This window comes from Meles meles, chromosome X (genome assembly GCF_922984935.1).
Source record: "Meles meles chromosome X, mMelMel3.1 paternal haplotype, whole genome shotgun sequence".
In the NCBI taxonomy this organism is placed as follows: Eukaryota; Metazoa; Chordata; class Mammalia; order Carnivora; family Mustelidae; genus Meles; species Meles meles.
In genome coordinates this window covers 40,302,359-40,320,424 of record NC_060087.1, presented here as the reverse complement: position 1 = coordinate 40,320,424, position 18,066 = coordinate 40,302,359, and the positions used below count along the sequence as shown (strand labels likewise).

Sequence of the window (18,066 nt, the reverse complement as noted above, 5' to 3'; positions counted from 1 at the left end):
AATGCTAGTAGTGGTGTTCTTAAAAGAGTGATCTAGGGGCGCCTGGGTGGCTCAGTGGATTGGGCCGCTGTCTTCGGCTCAGGTCATGGTCTCGGGGTCCGCCTGCTTCCTCCTCTCTCTCTGCCTGCCTCTCTGCCTGCTTGTGATCTCTCTCTCTGTCAAATAAATAAATAAATAAAATCTTAAAAAAAAAAGAGTGATCTAAACTCCTGCATTCTTGTTCCATTCATTCCTCAGTTCATTTCAACTTGGCTTTTTCTGCCAAACCCCAATTCTCTGAGACCACTCTTGCTAAGGTCACAAGTAACCTCCTATTTGCAGAACTTAAATGACGTTTCTTTCTTTCTTTTTTTTTTAATTTGAGAGAGAGAGGGGGAGGGAGAAAGAGCAAGAGCATTAGTGAGGGGAGAGGGAGAAGCAGGCTCCCTGCTGAGCTGGGAGCCTGACGTGGGGCTCAATCCCAGGACCTTGAGATCATGACCTCATCCGAAGCTGGACGCTGAACGAACTGAGCAACCCAAGTGACCCTTAATCCTTAATCCTTATTTTACTGAACTCCTCTGCTGTACGTAAAATCACCAAATACACCTCCTTTAAATTCCCAGCTCCATATGCCACTGTGACATAACACTTTCATGGTTCTCCTCTGGGTCTCTCCAACTGTTCTCTGGATGTCCCCTACTCTTCCAATCCCTTAAATATTAACGTTTCTTAGGACTTTGTCCTCTTCCCTCTGCTACTCTTCTCACTCTGCTACCATCACCTGGATGGTCTCACTTAACCACATGTTTCTTACTCCTGTCTATAGTGCTACCGATTTCCATACTCATGCCCCATTCATACTCCTTTCCAAGTTCAGAACCATGTCTCCAACTTTCACTCTCATGCTTTCACCAGGAGGTCCTCTGTATATTTCAAATAAACATGGCAGAAAATATGCTCCTGTCCTATCTCAGTGGTTAAGTGCATAGCCATCTAAGCTAGACACCCGTGTGATATTGTGCATGCTTCCTCCCTACTCCCATTTCCCTGTCTAGCCTAAATATTTCTTTCTGTCCTGGACTATACTACTACTGTCCTGGACTATATTTTTATCAGCTTTCACCTGGATTACCAAGGAGCTTTCTAATCTTTTTCTTTAATTATTTTGGCTTTATCATGAAATATTTCATACAGAAAACAATAATAATAAATCTAAAGTATACTCAGTTTTATCAAATCTTAACTTATTATAATATTTGCATCTAATTTTTAAGGGGAAATAATAATAGAAAAAGGAGAAGCCCCATGTGTTACCACCCCAGCTCATTTCCTTCCTCTCTCCCCAGAGGTAATCAGCTTGTGAATTTAGAATTTATTATCAGCACAAAATCTTTAGTTGAATTGTTACATTTGTATATATCCCTAGAACAGATAGAGTATTATTTTGGGGGGTTTTGAACTTTATATAAATGAGATCAAACCACATGAGTCTTTGTGGAATTTGCTCTTGTCACTCAGTATTATGTTATAAAGCACAATGTGAAGACACCCTGAGGACTTCAATTGGGTTTATATGTTGATATTTTATCCAGCAAACTTGATAAATCCTCATTTGTTTTGAAAATTTATCTGTAGCTACTCTTGAATTTTCTATGTACACTATCACACAATCTTCAAATAAAGACAGGTTGTCTCTTTCTAATTCCATTTAGATAGACTTTGTTCTTCTTCACTTTTTGCATTGGATAGTACCTCCAGCATAATGTTGGACAGAAGCACTTATTAGTACTTATTGAAATTCTGACTTTATGAGAGTGTGTCAAAAGTGTCACCATTAAATATATGTTTTGGATGGATATATTTGATGAAAATTTATCAAATCCTTTGCTCCAGGGATATGATCATATGACTATGTTCCTTATTAGTGTGGTATATCACAATAGTAGATTTTTTTTTTTGGATTTTTTTTCCATTTTATTTATTTTTTCAGCGTAACAGTATTCATTGTTTTTTGCACAACACCCAGTGCTCCATGCAAAACGTGCCCTCCCCATTACCCACCACCTGTTCCCCCAACCTCCCACCCCTGACCCTTCAAAACCCTCAGGTTGTTTTTCAGAGTCCATAGTCTCTTATGGTTCGCCTCCCCTTCCAATTTTTTTTTTTAATAAACATATAATGTATTTTTATCCCCAGGGGTACAGGTCTGTGAATCTCCAGGTTTACACACTTCACAGCACTCACGATAGCACATACCCTCCCCAATGTCCATAGCCACCTCCCCCTCTCCCAATCCCACCTCCCCCCAGCAACCCCCAGTTTGTTTTGTGAGATTAAGAGTCATTTATGGTTTGTCTCCCTCCCAATCCCATCTTGTTTCATTTATTCTTCTCCTATTCCCCTAACCCCCCATGTTGCATCTCCATGTCCTCATATCAGGGAGATCATATGATAGTTGTCTTTCTCTGATTGACTTATTTCACTAAGCATGATACCCTCTAGTTCCATCAACGACATATCAGATAAAGGGCTAGTATCCAAAATCTATAAGGAACTTAGCAAACTCAACACCCAAAGAACAAACAATCCAGTCAAGAAATGGGCAGAGGACATGAACAGACATTTCTGCAAAGAAGACATCCAGATGGCCAACAGACACATGAAAAAGTGCTCCACGTCACTCGGCATCAGGGAAATACAAATCAAAACCACAATGAGCTATCACCTCACAATAGTAGATTTTCTGATAATCAATTATTTCATTTTCAGGATAAATTCTACTTGGTGGATGTCTTGAAATGTTCTTGAGATTTGTTTTAATCAGGTTTGGTAAGGCTGTCACCTACATGAGACAACAGCTTTTGAAATAACAGTTTATTATTCACAGTTGTTCCCAAGAGGAAAGGGCATGTCACACCATGTGGGGCCACAGAGAGAAGGACCAGGGTCAATCAGGAGGCAGAAGGAGTGAGGGGGAAATATGGATGCCAGCCTTTATTCTGGTTTTCATAAGAAGGAATGGGCAAGGCAAGGTGAGCATGTTAGGACTGTTGAGTTTGAATAATTTTAGTAGGCTCTACGCTAAGAAGATGGTCCCCTGTTGTCCTGTCCCTGACCCTGGGGTGATTTGGGGCAGGGTGAATACTGACTTGATGTGTAAGAGAGTAAAACGTGTGGTTAAAGACATGGCCTATGGATTATTTGCTTTGCATATGAAAGACATGCTGGCAGGCAAGTTACTTACTCTTTCTAGAAATTGGCCAGCCCTGGAAAGGGAAGTATCTCTAAGATTAGCAAGGCTCCAAGTCATCAAAACATAGAAATATGGAAAATTTTTAAACATGATTAATATGGTTGAGATGTTTTTATTTTTCATTTTGTTTCATTTTCAGTACTGTTGAGTTTGATAGGATAACATTTGCTTCATGATATAGGTCTAGGATTTTCTTCTTTTATATTTTCCTTCATAAATTGTGTGTGTGCATGTATATTGAGGCTTTCCTGGGGATTAGGCAGGGCTGGGGCAAGGACCACGCTGGGGGACTAGAGCCAGCATTCCAGGGCAATACTGGTCTTCAGGGCAATGTTGGGTAGCTCAGACCTGAGCTCTATAGATGAGGGGTCCAGTTGGGTACCTCAAAGCAGAGACAACCACAAAAGGAAGGATAGTCTCGTTAGTCTGGTTGACATTAGTGCAAGAAGGATAATGTCAGTGGGGGGCAGACTTTGCTGAAGAAAAGTGTTGTAAAGCTTTAAAGGACCTACATGAACAGAGATTTGGGGGAGTAAAAGGGGCCTAATAAGCCCTGAGGTGAGAAAGAAGGGAAAGAAAAGTAGGAGAGAGGAACAAGAAGGGTGATTCTGGAATGCAGGGAGGTCCATCTTTTCTCCAGGGACCCAGCATACCAGTACTGGTGCAGTGCTAGCTCCTCACTCCTCTCTCCTGGTTTAACAGGTCCCTGATTGTTGCTGTACATGGCAATCGTTCTGAACATAGGGTCTGGGAGGAGCCAGCTGGGCCTTATACAGACAGAGATCTTCTTCAGGCCAGAGGGTGATGAAATCTTTCATGTTTCATGCATCCTGGCAGTTGGGCTCAAATATATGGTGCGTGTCAAGGATGCCGTAAGCAAGGAAATCTGCAAAGGTGATTTTGTCCCCTGAAAATTGTGGCCTCTTCCCTAGAAGCTGTGGGAAGAGCTTCATCTTTTTAGGGAGCCCCTCCAAGTACTCATGCTTCCATTTCTCTAAGTCAAGTTTGATTGGAGGTGTCTGTAACCTAGTTCTTCAAAATGTCCACACAAATCTTCTCTTTTGTTTTCCCTCATAGGTTGTGTTTGTGAACAATGCAGTGAAGGAAGACATGGCTCTGGGTGATCTCGTGAGTTTTAGCAATTAAGTAGGGCAGTTTGAGAAAGTCCAGGCTCAACTTGAATGTTTCAGTCAGCCACTGACTTCAGTCAGAGTTGGGGCATCCTCCATCACATATTTCTTTTCCTCACAGTTTTGAGTCTGTGTGTTCCAGAAGCAGGTGGATTGAATAAGCCAGCCCATGGATGTCCCAGTAAGCCAAAGTCAGGGCCATAGTTCAGCTTTCTGTGGACTCAGGGAATAGCCTTAGGGGAGCTGGGCTGGAGTTTCATCCTTACACCTTTTCTTTAGCCTAGAAATTATATCAAAATAAAAAGATTTAGTAAAGAAGGAATCCCCAAGAGTCAAAAATTAAAAGAAGACCTACTAAATATATAGACACTAGTGCTTTGGCTGCTGTAAGGGCATTAGCTACATCAGTAAATAAAAGACTTGCATATTTTAACCACTTGGAAAAGCACCAAGATTTTGGCCCCTTGTGAGGCCAATGGATGGAATTAAGATCCCTGAATAAAACATAGGCTGCCAAAACTGTGTACTATGTTTAGAGGTATAGACATTCTATAAATCCTCCAGCAAAGGCCAATGTCTGGATCTGGGATTTGGGTGAAAAAAAAAAGTCTCCCTTAAGAATTTAAAACTACAGGCTACCCTCATAGGGTACAAATTTACACTACCTGTATGGCAGACATTACTTATGCTTTCCAATACTTAGTTTTCCTTTCCTTCCTAAGCACCTAAAAGACTGTACTTCCCCATCCCCTTGCAGCTGTGTGGGACCATGTGATTAGCTTTTGTCCATGGTCACTTCAGGGCCGAGGAAGTCAAAAGTTCCTTCCATCTTTGAGGTCTTTCATCTCCTGCTGTAGAGACCTAGAAGCCATAACAACAGCATAAAATGGAAAAGAGCCTGGATCCGCCTAAATCACTGCTTAGGGAGAGCTGCTCTGAGGAGATGCCCAGCTTGAAGCAGATTTTGTATGAGCCAGAAACAAACGTTTGTTGTCTTGAGCCACAGAAATTTCCGGACTGAATTAATTGCTTGCCTGCTCTCTCCCTAAATACACACACACACACACACACACATTTATGAAGGAAAATATAAGAAAAGGAAATCCTAGACATCTCATGAAATAAAATCCAGCAGTATACTGAAGACAAAACAAAAGAAAAATTAAAACACCTAGGATTTATCCAAGAAATGCAACCCAGTAGGTTTTATCATAGAAATGCAATGATAATTCATTATCAGAAAATATACTAATGGGATGCTAGATTTATAATAAGAAATATCTATTTGGTCTTCATCCTGGACTCTGGCACAGAGCTCCTAAAATGCTTGGAATTTACTGTGACCAGAGCAATAAAGATATCTTTTATTATGTTAATGAGGTAACTTTTGGAAGGCACTAATGGTGGAGCTGGTCACCAGTAGAACCAGCCATGTGATTAGAGGACTGAAAGTTTCAATCCCTTCTTCTTGATTTCTGAAGTGGGGAGAGAGCCTAAAGATTGAGTTCAATCACTAATGGCCAATGATTTAATCAACTGTACCTATGTAACTAGGCCTCCATAAAAACCCCAAAAGACAGGATTTGGAAAACAGATCGGTGATCACATGGAGATGTGAGAAGAGTGGTGGGTCCAGAGAGGGCATGGAAGCTTTGCATCCTTTCCCCATACCTTGCCCTATGCATCTCCTCTGCCTGCCTGTTCCTGAGTTATGTTCTTTTATAATAAAACAGTAATCTAGGAATAAATGGGTTTCCAGAGTCCTGTGAACCACTGAAGCAAATTTGTCAAACCCAAGGAGGGAGTTGTGGGAACTTCTGACTCATAACCAGTTGGTCAGAAGTGCAGGTGATAATCTGCACTTGTAACTGGTACCCGAAGTGTGGGTGTGGTGAGGGGAGGGACAGTCTTGAGGGACTAAACATTTAATCTGTGAGATCTGGTATTATCTCCAGGTAGATAGTGTCATAGCTACATTTTAGGACACCCAGCTCGTGTCTAGAGAATTGCTTGGTGCTGTAGAGAAACCCATACACCCACATATTGGAAATCTGATGATCAGATCCCATTTAGTGATATACCACACTAATAAATAAGATACTCCATCTTATCCTGACTAATGCACTAACTGATCCAAGAAACTCCTGAGAAATCAGTATAAAAGTGGAAAAATGACCTGAAATTGATTATACTTCAAGAGGCCTAGAAGAGAAAATGCAAGATCCCACCGAAAGGACCCACCCTCAAATTGGGCCACATAGGATTTCCACACATAAATATTCCCTCCCCTTCCACTAAGCAAGATCTTACAATAAAAAAATGTATATACAATCAATACATAAAACCAACCACCATGAATGAAAATTAACATTAAAAAACATGAAGACTATTATTCTCTTGAACTTCATATAATGGAATTATATTAAACTAAGAATATTAAATTGGCTTAAGACATAAAATAAGAAATTGAAAATCATGAGGAAGAAAACACTGTTATCAAGAAACCAAAGATTTCAAAATCAGTAGAATAAAATTTTCAGAAATAATAAGATACAGTTTTTGAAATTACCAATTAAATGAACATGTTAAAAAACACACTATACATAATTGAACTTGAAGGGTGATATAGAAAAATTACCCAAAATGGAGTACAAATGAAAAGAAAAGAAAATACACAAAAGCACAATTAAGAGACCTCGATACTAGAACAAACACATTTACTACATGTCTAATAGAAGTTCCAGAAGAGAACTGCAAAGCATGGAAGAGAATGATATTTGAAAAAAAATGACATTGAGAATCATACTGAATCTCAAACTGGATAAATAAAAACAAATAAAAAAACACATCCAGACACATCATAGTGAAACTGCTGTGTATCAAAAACTAAAAGAATATTTTAACATCATATGTCGGAGGAAACTGGCAGATTAGAGACAGACTGACATCATACTCCTAATCCAAAAGATAAGGGAAGGTAATGGGGACTTGAGAGAAAATCACTCTATCCAGCTAAGCTACCATAAAGATCAAAGTCAAAATGAAGAGGCATCTGGGTGGTTCAGATGGTTAAGTGTCTGCCTTCGGCTCAGGTCATGATCCCAGGGGTCCTGAGATTGAGCCCCACATCCAGCTCCCTGCTCAGCAGGGAGTCTGCTTCTCCCTCTCCCTCTGTTCCTCCCCTGCTTATGGTCAGTCTCTCTCTCTCTCAAATAAATAAACAAAATCTTAAAAAAAACAAAGTCAAAAAAAGAGATTTGTGGACAACACTGAACTTACTACCAACTTACTTAATCATACGGGAAGAAATTTATGCCTCACAGACACTAAAATCCTGGATGCCTTTTTCTACTTCTCAACATGAAGCTCAACAAGTCCAGTACCTACTACATTGTATGTTCTCTTATTTTCAGAGATGACAGTATTTCTCGGTTTTCTATTTTTACATTTTTATTTCTCTCTCTTTTATGTGTTTGGACCAGAGGAGAATATCAAATATGAAGTCACTATGTCATTTTGTCCAGAAATCTCCCTATGTCTTTCTTTATACCTTCATTTCAATTTCCACATAATCACCAGAATAATCTAGCTCTGTGCTTCTCAAACTACCTATGGTGAAAGATCAGTGTGATTTTTTTTCCTAATAGATGGCATACCAATATTTTATCAAAGTCAACTGATCACTCATTTGGATGTGGCAGCACTGTCCAATTGCTATAAATTACTTAATCTCAATTTATGAATTTACCAGAGGCTGATAACAGGTAGTTCTTGGACCAGGAATGACATGTGGATCACAATTTGAATAGTACTGATCTAGTTAAAATTCAATTCTGGAAATTTCACTTAAAATTATGTAATGATCTCAATTACCTACAAGAAAACTTCCAAATTCCAAGTAATATTGCATACAAGGTCCTTTTTTTTATTGTGTTATGTTAGTCACCATAGTGTTCCATGTAGTGTAGTGTTCCATGTAGTGTTCCATGACTCATTGTTTGTGTATAATACCCAGTGCTGCATGCAGTCCATGACCTCCTTAATACCCACTACAATGTTCACCCATCCCCCCATCCCCTCCCTTCTAAAACCCTCAGTTTGTTTCCTGGAGTCCTTTGTGATCTGTCTCTCCAATTTCATCTCCTACATTTGTCTGCCTCAGATTTTACACCCAGAAACAATTCAGTGCTTGCAGTTTCTTAATCACTATGAATCACTGAAAAAGGTGAAGAAACAAACTATAAGTTGAGATTCCTAGAGCAGATCCCAAAGCCAGGCTTCAGAAAGGAAACCCACGAAGTAAGCTACAATTTCCTCTACATCAGGAAGTTTCTAGCTCCAGAACCATATAGCTACTGCAATAATAATAATTGAAAAAGGGTGCTACAGTCAGAACAATCATCATTACCAGTGCCACTGCAGAACCATACCATACCTGCTATTATCTACATCAGGAAAATTGACATCCCACACACTGCCTCTCAACACCCAGGAAGCTAGTTACTTGACATTGGGACCTCTGTTAATGCTGCCTTAGAAAAATTCTGTTTTCTATATCTTACATGAGTGCACCTGATTTGCTTAACCCTGTATAACATGTAGAACCAGTTGCAAGTGAGTCTATGGAATGTACATTTTAATTTTCCAACCCCCATAGCAGAAAAGGGGATACTAGATCAGTGTTTTTCATAATCCATTAATGGTTTATAAAATTAATTTAGGGAAACAGGATTCATATTTCTTAATGAAATGGAATGGGATACAATAGACTAGAAAATATCAAAGTGCACATTCAGGGTAACTAACATTTCATGAAAATTTCGTTTTAGTTATATAAAGAGAATGTAATACAGAAATGTACTGGGATACTACATAAATGCATTTATTACTATAGGTTCTAATCCAAAAAGTTTTATTTTTTGTTTTATTTTATTTGAGAGAGAGAGAGAGAGAGAGGAATAGGGGGAGGGAGGTAAAGAGAGAATCCTCAAGCCGACTCCCCACTGAGTGAAGAGCCTGATGCAAACCTCAATCTCATGACCCTGAGATCATGACCTGAGCAAAAATCAAGAGTTGGATGCTCAACCAACTGAGTCACCCAGGCACCCCCAAAAAGTTTTAAATGCATTATACTAGTGCAGTAATTCTCAAATTTTAGCCTGCAACAGAATTCCCTGGAGATGGGGGTATTAAAGCACAGATGCTGGGCCCCATACCAAGTTTCTGATTCATGCCTGGTGTGAGGCCTGGGAATTTACATTTCTAACAAGTTCCCAGGTGATGTTGATGGTGTTGATCCAAAAAACACTCTGAGAACAACTGCTCTACAACAGTGGCTCTTAATATTGGCTGCACGTTAGAATCATCTGTGGAGCTTTTGAAAATCTGATGCCAGGCTGCACACCAGATCAATTACATGAGGCTCTCTAGGGTGAGACTGGACCATCAGTTTTTTAAAGCCCCATCCACGTGAAGCCAGGAATGAGAATCAACTTTCTAGAAGAATGATGGTTTAGCTGTTGAGCATCTATCTCTAACATTTTTTACCATATTTATCTAAATCTATCATCCTTTAAGTTATCACTTTCAGGAATTGTTTTAGAACCTCTTGATCTCCAGATCATGCCCCATCCCCTGGCGAGTAGCTTCATTCACTGAAACAAATGTTGGATTTGAAATCAAGCAGAGAGAGTCAATTATCATATAGTTTCACTTCCTTGTGGAGCATAAGGAATAACACAGAGGACATTGGGAGATGGAGAGGAGAAGTGATTTCGGTGAAATAGGAGGGGAAGAAAAACCATGAGAGACTGTAGACTCTGAGAAACAAACTGAGGGTTTGGGGGGGGTTGGGTAAGCCTGGTGGTGGGTACTAAGGAGGGCACGTATTGCATGGAGCACTGGGTGTGGTGCATAAACAGTGAATTTTGGAACACTGAAAAAAAATTAAAAAGAAAGAAATCACAAAACTACCCTTTGAGTACTGACTCTCTTTCTTACCAGGCATGTGACCTTGGGCAGGTCATGAGGCTCTGGGAGCACCTGGATGGCTCAGTCTGTTAAGTGCCTGCCTTTGGCTCAGGTCATGATCCCCAAGTACTGGCATTTAGCCCTGGATCAGGCTCCTTGCTCAGTAGGAAGCCTGCTTCTTCCTCTGCCTGCTTCTCCCTCTGCTTGTGTGCACTCTCTCTCTCTGTCAAATAAATAAATACAATTAAAAAAAAAGAGGAGGCTCTGTTTCTTCCTCCACATAATACAGAAGATAGCAAAATGCCTTATCAACCTCACAGGATGGACATGATAATACAATACAGGCAAAAACCCAACTTTATAAATGATGAGGTTTGTGTGCCTGAAGTTCACGGTGCATGCAGGGTGGAGTGTCCAGATATGAAGGAAGATGTTTTGATTGGTGTTAGATGTTTAAGACTCTTATGTGCTTGAATATTCTCTTGGAGTTTGGACAATATGTTGCACAGTGGAAATTTTTAAACAAGGAATTGATATGAATCATTTGTACTATTTTTCAAACAAGAACTCTGGTGACCAAGTTTCTCTAATGGGAAACAGAAAGAAAGGCAGTTATGAGGCAGTCATACAAGAACAAGTAAGAGAGGATGACAGTCTGAAAAGCAGACGTGGAAGACAGGACAGAGATTGTGCTGCTACTTCAAGATATCTCTTGGGAGAATAAACGGACTTAGGTGAAGCAATTAATAAGAAAATTCACTTGGGCTATGTTCACATGTGATATTAAAATATTCAGAGTTTTAAAATAGAATTTCACCCATTATCTATATAGTGATCTCGTTACTTGGTTGAATATTCAAATAAAGGGCTGAATATTTTGGTACTATTTTATTTTTTTAAGTTATCATCTATTTATTTATTTATTTTTATTATGTTATGTTAGTCACCACACAGTACATCTAAGTTATTATTTAAATTCCAGTTAGTTAACATACAGTGTCATATTAGTTTCAGGTGTACAATATAGTGAGTCAACACTTCCATACAACATCGGGTGCCAATCAGGAAAAGCACACTTCTTAATCCCCATCATATTTTGGTATTCTTTTAGATTTATTATAGATCCATTCAAGGAAATTAATTAATACTTGCAATCTGGTCAGAATTTGCTTCATGGCCCAATACAGTTACACTTCTTTCACAAAAATAAAGTAATGCTGCTCTTTACTTATGATGAAGAAAGACATACTGGTAACTTGATGTTAGCAAGACATTACAAACAGAAAAGGAGCCAAATCTGGTATTTTTACCACAAGTCTGACTACTATGAGGCACACAAACTGATCACAAAATGAGACTAACAAAGTTCTTCCAAGAACCAGAGCCTGGGGAATACTGCATACTGCTCCCCTCTTGAAGAGTCATCATACATATTAGCATCTTAAAGACTCCAAAAAGTCATGAGCAAAGAAACATGTTCTGTTCCGCTTAACGCAACATTTCCTATCCTTATAAGACTATGAAACGCTTTATTTTTTAAATTTATTCATAACATCTATTTGCATTCTGTAAAAACAGTGAAAGTTAGAGTACACTTCAGGTTATGTAAATTTAGAAAAATGGTCTCCCAACTAAATAATACTCCTGCGAGCACAATTGTACTTATATATTAATTCTATTTTGCATGTTATACAATCACTATTTTACTTGGGTATTACATATGTTGTAATACAAAACAGAAATTTAAAATGATTTAATACAAAATAATCTTTTAAAATTTCTTATTTATTTGTGACATAGAAACTCTATGTTAATACTAAACAAAGTATCAGGGAGATCATATGATAGTTGTCTTTCTCCGATTGACTTATTTCACTAAGCATGATACGCTCTAGTTCCATCCACGTCGTCGCAAATGGCATGATTTCATTTCTTTTGATGGCTGCATAGTATTCCATTGTGTATATATACCACATCTTCTTTATCCATTCATCTGTTGATGGACATCTAGGTTCTTTCCATAGTTTGGCTATTGTAGACATTGCTGCTATAAACATTCGGGTACACGTGCCCCTTCGGATCACTATGTTTGTATCTTTAGGGTAAATACCCAGTAGTGCAATTGCTGGGTCATAGGGTAGTTCTATTTTCAACATTTTGAGGAACCTCCATGCTGTTTTCCAGAGTGGTTGCACCAGCTTGCATTCCCACCAACAGTGGAGGAGGGTTCCCCTTTCTCCACATCCTCGCCAGCATCTGTCATTTCCTGACTTGTTAATTTTAGCCATTCTGACTGGTGTGAGGTGATATCTCATTGTGGTTTTGATTTGTATTTCCCTGATGCCGAGTGACGTGGAGCACTTTTTCATGTGTCTGTTGGCCATCTGGATGTCTTCTTTGCAGAAATGTCTGTTCATGTCCTCTGCCCATTTCTTGATTGGATTGTTTGTTCTTTGGGTGTTGAGTTTGCTAAGTTCCTTATAGATTTTGGATACTAGCCCTTTATCTGATATGTCGTTTGCAAATATCTTCTCCCATTCTGTCAGTTGTCTTTTGGTTTTGTTAACTGTTTCCTTTGCTGTGCAAAAGCTTTTGATCTTGATGAAATCCCAACAGTTCATTTTTGCCCTTGCTTCCCTTGCCTTTGCAAACTGGGGGTTGCTGGGGGGAGGTGGGATTGGGAGAGGGGGAGCGGGCTATGGACATTGGGGAGGGGAGGCGAACCATAAGAGACTATGGACTCTGAAAAACAACCTGAGGGTTTTGAAGGGTCAGGGGTGGGAGGTTGGGGCAACCTGAGGGTTTTGAAGGGTCAGGGGTGGGAGGTTGGGGGAACAGGTGGTGGGTAATGGGGAGGGCACGTTTTGCATGGAGCACTGGGTGTTGTGCAAAAAGAATGAATACTGTTACACTGAAAAAATAAATAAAATGCAAAAATACACCTTAAAAAAAATACTAGACAAAGTATATTTAAAAGCAAGAAAAAATTTACCAGGGATTAAAAAGTGACATTACATGATGTAAAAGGGTCAATTCACTAATGAGACATAAGTGTTCTATATGTGTATGCACCAAAAAAGAGAGCTTCCAAATACATGAAGCAAAATCTGATAGAAGTGAAAGAAGAAATGGGTAAATATATAATTACAGATGGAAATTTTTCAATACTCTTCTTTTAATATTTGGTAGAACAAGTATACAGGAATTCAGCAAGAATATAAAAGAACTGAACGAAATTATCAATCACATGGACCTGATGGACACTTATTTATAGAAAATTTCACTTAACAGCAAAATTTTCATTTTCTCAAGTGCATATAGAATGTTCACTAATATACAGTACATCCTGGGTAATAAGACAAACCTTATCAAATTTAAAAGAATTGAAGTGATGCAAAGTATATTCTCTGAATATACTCTGAATAATGGAATTAACGGAATTAAACTAAAAATTAGTATCAGAAAGACATCTTGAAAATTCCCAAACTCTTAGAAATTAAACAAAATACTTCTGAATAATACATGGGTCAAAAAGTAAGAGAGATGAGAAAATATTTTGAACTGAGAGAAAAGGGAAAATACGACAACAAAATTTGTGGGATACACAATCAACACACCAATTAAAACACAATGTCAGATTGGATTTAAAAAAAAAGACCTGCCCATATGTTATCTACAATTATTTATAATTACAGAGAAATGTATAGCATGCAATGCCTCAAATCAGTAATCTAAGCTTCAATATTAAGAAACTGGGGAAAGAGGCATCTGGGTGGCTCAGTGGGTTAAAGCCTCTGACTTCGGCTCAGGTCAAGTTCCCAGGGTCCTGGGATTGTGCCCCGCATCAGATCTCTGCTCAGTGGGGAGCCTGCTTCCTCCTCTCTCTCTCCGCCTGCCTCTTCCCCAACTTGAGATCTCTGTCTGTCAAATAAATAAGTAAGATCTATAGAAAAAAATCTGGGGAAAGAAAAACAAAATAAGTTCAACAGCTCTTTTTCACATTTGGCCTTGGGATAGTCAGTGAACTTGTGTGTGGTAGAAAAGATTTTTAAGGTCACTCATTTTATTTCAACATATAGTTTCAATGTATAGTTTCTACTTTAGGGGAAAATATAACCTTCCAGTCAAATCCATTTAGCCAGTCTCACATAAACTTCGATATCCTGAAAGAGAACCAACAAATAGTGAGGGGACCTCTGTCAACCTGTCTATATTTTATGGGTTACCAGTTTTTTCTCAGGAAACCATGAACACTGGGCATATGACACACAAGAGCCTAGGCAGATGGACGGAGTGAGGCCATCAGTGTTAGTCTGAATGTTAATTGCTGAAAAAGTTTAATTTTTTTCTTGTTTTTTTAAAGGAAAGATCCTACTATTTTTTTCCCATACCCAAAGGGATCATTCACCTACCCCAAAGCAGAAACTTCTAGACTAGAGAATAAAGAGGTGAAAGGACCTAGTTCTGAAGCAATTTCATCTCTGAAATGATCCCATGGAATTTACTCACAGCAGACAGAATATACCGACCCTAAAGTAAAACTATAGAAAAGGTAGCTATTTCTAAGGCTGAAATAATCCTTTGGAGAACACACTGCATTTTGTTAAGTTGTCAACCCGTGGGTTTCTATTTCTCCTTATATGTTGTGCTGTGACTATCTTCTAAATACCACATTCCACCGTCGGCTTGATATTTAAAACCAGTTGGCCACACTCCACTGCCATCCATTATGTTGTATTGTTTTACAAGAAATATGACTTCTTTCACAGCAGACATGTTGATCCCAAGGAAACTGTTTTTCACATTTTACTGTGTGGATTTTTAAAATATATTTATCCTAGACACAAAAGATATAAACGTGACACAACTGAACTTACTTAAATAGTTAATAGATTTATACATGCTGCTCCTTTCTCTCAAGATGAATGTTTTTTAATATCTTAAATAAAGTTTAAAACCCAATCTTTGCTGGCTCAGATTCTTGCAGAGGAGTTGGCTCGTGATGCCTTCTCATTTGGGATCGTCTTCTGTTGCTAAGAGATTTGCATATGCTTAAGATGACTTAAGGTCATTGGTACAAAATATACTCAGAAATTAATCCATAGTGGCATTTTTATACAAAGAATCTTGGTCAGGTAGACTTACTTTTCTTTTTTATTATATTCAGTTAGCTACCATACAGTACATCATTAGTTTTTGATGTTGTGTTCAATGATTCATTGGTTGCATATGACACCCAGTGCTCATCACAACGCATGCCCTCCTTAATGCCCATCACCCGGCTACTCCATCCCCCCATCCCCCCACCTCTCTGAAACCCTCAGTTTTTTTCTCAGAATCCATGGTCTCTGATGGTTCATCTCCCCATCTGATTTTTTTCCCATTCAGTTTTCCCTCCCTTCCCCTATGGTTCTTTGCACTATTCCTTATGTTCCACGTATAAGCAAAACCATATGATAATTTTCTGTCTCTGCTTGACTTATTTCACTTAGCATAACCCCCTCCAGTTCCATCCATGTTGATGCGAAAGTTGGGTATTCATCCTTTCTAATGGCTGAGTAATATTCCGTTGTATATGTGGAACATATCTTCTTTACCCATGCATCCTTTGAAGACCATCTTTGCTCTTTCCACAGTTTGACTATTGTGGACATTGCTGCTATGAACATTAAGGTGCATGTGCTCCTTCTTTTCACTACATCTGTATCTTTGGGGTAAATACCTAGTAGGACAATTGCTGGGTCACAGGGTAGCTCTATTTTTAACTTTTTGAGGAACCTCTGTACTGTTTTCCAGAGTGGCTGTGCCAGCTTGCATTCCTACCAAAAGTGTAAGAGGGTTCCCCTTTCTCCACATCCTCGCCAACATTTGTTGTTTCCTGCCTTGTAAATTTTTGCCATTATAATTGGTATAAGTGGTATCTCAATGTGGTTTTGACTTGAATTTCCCTGATCGCTAATGATGTTGAACAATTTTTCATGTGTCTGTTAACAATTTGTATGCAGACTTTCAAAGAAGCTATCTTTCTTTTCCTTTGACAACAGTGGTAGTGTGAGCCTGAAATTTAAGTATAAGTCATCACTACTGTGGTCAATTTGATCCAGTGTTCAAGGTGATATGAACCCTGTTAGAACCTGAATTTTCCTACTAAATCCCCAATATTTGACCTATTATAGAATGAAAAAGAAAATGCAAATACTTAACAATTGCACATATTTACACATGCTTAGTATATTACTTATCTATTTGCTGCATAATAAAATACCACATAAATTTGTAACATAAAAAAACCCCACATTTATTATCTCACAGTTTCTGTGGATTAGGAATTTGAGCACAGTTTAACAGGCTTCTTTGCCTCAGGGTGTCCTATGAGGCTGTAATCAAGGTATCAGCCAGGGCTGGACTCTCATCTGAAAGCTCACTGAGGGGAGAATCTACTTTTAAGCCCACTGCATAATTTTGGATAGGATTCAGCTCCTTTTTAAATTGCTGGACTGAGAATTCCAGTTCTTTCATGGCTGTTAGACAGAAGACACCCTAAGTTCCTTACCATATGGACCATCTAAACAAGGTAGCTTTCTTGATCATTACAAGCAAAGGAGAGAGTCCGAATAGCAAGATGGCATGGGAATGACCTCTTATAACTTAATCAAAGAAGTGACATCTCCTCATAGTGGAGATAGGCCATTGAAACCAATTACTCAAGGGAAGAGGATTACACAAGGCTGTGAATGTCAAGAAAGAAATATTTAGGGGCGCCTGGGTGGCTCAGTGGGTTAAATCCTCTGCCTTCGACTCAGGTCATGATCCCAGGGTGCTGGGATCGAGCCCCACATTGGGCTCTCCGCTCAGCGGGGGGCCTGCTTCCTCCTCTCTCCCTCTGCCTGCCTCTCTGCCTACCTCAAATACATAAATAAAGTCTCTTAAAAAATTTTAAAAAAAAGAAAGAAATATTTAGGGGCTATCTTAGAAGCTACACACCACATTGAGATACAAGATCCCACCTCCTTCCACTATGGCCACTTTCAGTCTTCTCATTTCTTAATAACACATGCAGGACTTGCAAACAATAAAAAAAAACCAACTTAAAAAAAACTTTTTTGCTTACCAATAATAATGTACCAGTGAATTCAGCCAGATTCAAGTCAAAAGAAGATTGACATGCAATACGTGCCCTCCATAATACCCTGCACGTATTGCATGGAGCACTGGGTATGGTGCATAAACAATGAATTCTGGAACACTGAAAAGAAATAAATTTAAATAAAAAGAAATTAAAAATAGAGCTACCGTATGACCCTGCAATTGCACTACTGGGTATTTACTCCAAAGATACAGATGAAGTGAAAAGAAGGGCCATCTGTACCCCAATGTTCATAGCAGCAATGGCCACAATCACCCAACTGTGGAAAGAGTCAAGATGCCCTTCAACAGATGAATGGATAAGGAAGATGTGGTCCATATAAATACAATGGAATATTATGCAGCCATTAGAAAGGATGAATACCCAACTTTTGTATCAACATGGATGGGACTGGAGGAGATTACACTGAGTGAAATAATTCAAGCAGAGGGAGTCAATTATATGGTTTCGTTTACTTGTGGAGCATAAGGAATAACATGGAGGACATTAGGAGAAGGAAAGGAAAAGAGAATTGGGGGAAATCAGAGTGGGAGACGAACCAGGAGAGACTGTGGACCTAGACTGTGGACTGAGAAACAAACTGA

General features: G+C 38.9%; 1 pseudogene; it reads right to left on the bottom strand.

Moving 5' to 3' along the window:
- The window catches only part of LOC123934610, a 91,102-nt pseudogene extending 86,535 nt beyond the window's left edge, over positions 1 to 4,567 (bottom strand).
- Between the last annotated feature and the right edge of the window lie 13,499 nt (positions 4,568 to 18,066).